This window comes from Buceros rhinoceros, unplaced genomic scaffold (assembly GCF_000710305.1).
Source record: "Buceros rhinoceros silvestris isolate BGI_N320 unplaced genomic scaffold, ASM71030v1 scaffold8014, whole genome shotgun sequence".
Lineage (NCBI taxonomy): Eukaryota > Metazoa > Chordata > Aves > Bucerotiformes > Bucerotidae > Buceros > Buceros rhinoceros.
This window is the reverse complement of record NW_010407649.1, coordinates 123,833-127,213: the sequence shown is the minus strand read 5'-3', so window position 1 is coordinate 127,213 and position 3,381 is coordinate 123,833. Positions and strand designations below refer to the sequence as shown.

The 3,381-nt window shown below is 57.8% G+C and overlaps 1 protein-coding gene across 1 annotated transcript in view; it reads right to left on the bottom strand.

The window, feature by feature from the left end:
- Positions 1 to 3,381, bottom strand: part of ULK4 (unc-51 like kinase 4) — a 127,889-nt gene that overhangs the window by 2,509 nt on the left and 121,999 nt on the right. The gene's annotated exons all lie outside the window — the stretch shown is intronic.

Sequence of the window (3,381 nt, the reverse complement as noted above, 5' to 3'; positions counted from 1 at the left end):
CTCCCCCCCCATCGAGCGTCACAGCTCCCTCTCCCATCACTCGAGAAGCTGCTCTTACAGCCTCCGTCCCACCGTAACTGATCAGCAGTGATTCCACAACACCGACGGCCATAACCATGTCATGTCCCTGAGCTCCGCGGGAGCAGGGGCCGGTCTCAGACTGAATCAGATCCGGTGTGTTGGGGGAACAGCGGTGCCATGCCCTAAGACAAACCACTGGGAAATGTGACTCCAGGCACTAAACCTTTTTACTCCCTTGAGGTACAAACAGGAGGGGTCACATCCCGGGTTCCATTTGTCACCCGTTAGACACCGAGGACATGTGGCAGTCTGGGTGCTGACTGCAAGGACACCACAGGTAGCAGCAGCAGTACCGGGAGAAACGTGCCTTCACCACCAGACGCTGCTTCCTGTTCCTAAGGGGGGCCCGTGTCTCTGCCGAACACTTGCCCCATCCCTGAACCATCCCAGGTCAGGCTGGACCCTGGGGCTCTGAGCTGTCCCTGCCCCCTGCAGGGGTTGGGCTGCGGGAGCTCTGAAGGTCCCTTCCAGCCTGTGACTCCATGAACTGCAGCCACGTCCTTTGCACTTGCCCCGTTTGTGTCACGCACTCCAGCACCTCAATAAAACCATCGCTACAACATGGTTTTCACGTGACATCACCTGTAACCAGAAGTTTGGAAATTAATGGTTGTCTACTTCGTCTGTCACCGCTTTCTTCTCCCCAGCATCGCTGTGCTGCTTAGCCACAGCGGTTCTGGGCACCGGCAATTTTAACCACTGCTTTCTAATGCTCTCTGGTAATACTGCTATTTGTTAGTGCTAGCTGCCACACAGGACATAATCAATAGCTATTCCGTTAATTACAAGTGTAATTAAGCCACGGTCCAGTTGTGCACTCACGGCAATTTAACGAGAAGCTCGGAATCCCTTCTCTTCGTTAAGCCCTTCAGCAGCTTCCCTCCCCGGTCCTGGTAACCAGGAGGAGCCGTGAGGAGCACCCTGACGCGAAACTTCTCGCTTCCAGCGCCGTGGCCCATCTCGCCCTGTCCCTGGCGTGTGACAGTCCTTCTCCTCGCAGGCTGTCAGCGCTGCGGCCGCGTCACCAAATACAGCACGTCACTTGGGTTGTCATTTGCCGCTCGACATGACGCAGCCAGAAATAGGCAGCACGGCAACGGGGGAGCACAACAGCCGAGAACACACTGCACAGAGGGACACGTTCACGTGAAACAGAACCGACAGGGCCACTGAGGGTGTCCAGGCTTACCCGGTATAAGTATTTCTTTTGTTCTAACCCCCTCTCCGAGCACACACGTTCGGCTGGCAGTGCCCAGCGGAGGGATTCACTGATCCCCAGGACAGGCCGAACGGATCCGTCCTCCTGTGGCCCTGCACTCCGACTCTACAACCTCTGCGTAACGAAGGGCTCGACCCCTAAGGCATTCGCAGCCTCCAAAGCGGAGGCTGTAACGATGACATTCGGGGTGTCAGCCCCTAAAGAGGGATCCCCAGTGGGGACTGAGACACCCGTGCAGTGCGCGGGGAACGTGCAGGGCATGGAGACCTGCGGGCTGGGCATGAAGTTCCCTGAATCCCCGCTCCCCTCCGGAGCCGGCACATGAAAAACTGGTCCATGCAGCAGACACCGCAGCTCCAGCCCAACCCTCAGCGCCCCCGCAGCAGGCTTCGGGCTCCCGTGCTCTCCTGGAAGTGCCCTCCCCTCTTCCAGGCGAGTGACGGTCACGTTCCTGTGGCTGTGGCACAGTCCCAGTGGACAGGGAGAGGCAGGCGGGTCGGGATGGTTCCCACGCAGTCAGTAACACCAGGGACTGCGCAGGGACCGGGCAGGGAGGCGAGAGCAGCGCAGCTCCCTGGTCCAGCAGCAACTTCTGTTTACCAGGGGAGCGCTCCAGCCACGAGCCCAATTTTACATCTGTGGAAGGAATTATTAAAAAAATAAACCCCAAGCAAGTAAAACCAGCTGCAACCCCCAAACGTGCACAGTGGTCTTTTGTGAGGTGTTTAACGAGGGTTTGTTGGCACAGCGGGGCTGGACCCCTCCACGCGCTTCGAGTCAACCCGCTTACAGGTTCTCTGGTGAACGCTACGGTGCCTCCTGCCAGGCTCCGTGAGCCTGCCGGGGGAACACGCGACACGAGGATGGCCCAGGGTATTTCTGCTGTCCGTAACGTACCAGAGCTCATTCTAAAGGGTGAAGCCCCTCCCGGCATTGCCCCCCTCACGGGACACCTCCTTGCTGCCCTTCCGGCTGCACGTGGTTCAGCCGGAGAGAGACAGACGCCGAGCGTGTGTGGGGGAAGGACGAATCCAGTCAGACAGGTTGTGTTTACGTTACTCGCTGCCAGCTCACTCGAACAGGCCCCAGCAGAGCCGCGGGACCACAAAAAGACGAAGCGAGAGCTCCGGAAGAGGAGCGCTCAGGTGCGCCTTGGCACGGGGCTGCAGCCAGGGATCGCAGCCACAATTACAAAGACCCTGCGGCCTTCAGATCCTGCAAGCACGTGTGAAAACAAGCAGGGATCTGTGACAAAAGCCCCCTACGTCAGAGAGCTTGGCTCTGATTTTAGAGTTCAAGAATCTGGGGGTTTTTTTCCCCACTTTAAGGATAAAACTCCATTTCTACTGAAGTCAGCAGCAAACTCCTTTTGACTTTGGTAAGGCCAAGATTTTACTCGACGTGTGTCTTCTAATTCGTGTGTGTGTGCAGGTTTACTCTAAGTTCAAAGCAATTTCCATGACTTGGAAGCTCGCTTTCAAGAAACACGAGATGTCTTTATAACCCAGAAAAGACCCGTTATTGCGGTTTCCATCCCCTGCCCCTAGTCGGTTCACATTCTGTGACCTAACCGGAGCGGACAGGGCAGCTCCTCGCAGCCCGCTCCCAGCTTCGTTAGCAGGAGCCGCAGCAGCGCTGCCTGGCAAACGGGGCCGCGGAGGTGCTGCAGGGCACGCATGCTCAAAAGCCGGCGTCAAAAACCAGCACTTGCCACCCTGTTGCTGGTGGTCTCACCTGCAAACGCAGGTTCATCTGGCATCTGCTCGCCAACAGCTGCCCGAGGTCCCACCTCAGACGAGTCTCGCTCTGACCCGTACACGATGATCCCAGCCGGCCTCCAACACCAGCTTGAGCAAAACAGGGCGGTACCCCGAGCTGACAGCACCCCTGCGACCCCGCAGCCCCCCGTCCTCACCGTGCTGGGTCTGGTGAGAGCACCACCTCCCACGTGCCCCACACCCCACGGGGCTCTTACAACTTCTCCCTCACACAATCCACAGGGAAATCCACTGGAATAGCTGTTTATTACCGCGGCAGGTCCAGTTTTGGCTCGGGTCCTACACTTCTGTTTCTTTTGGAGC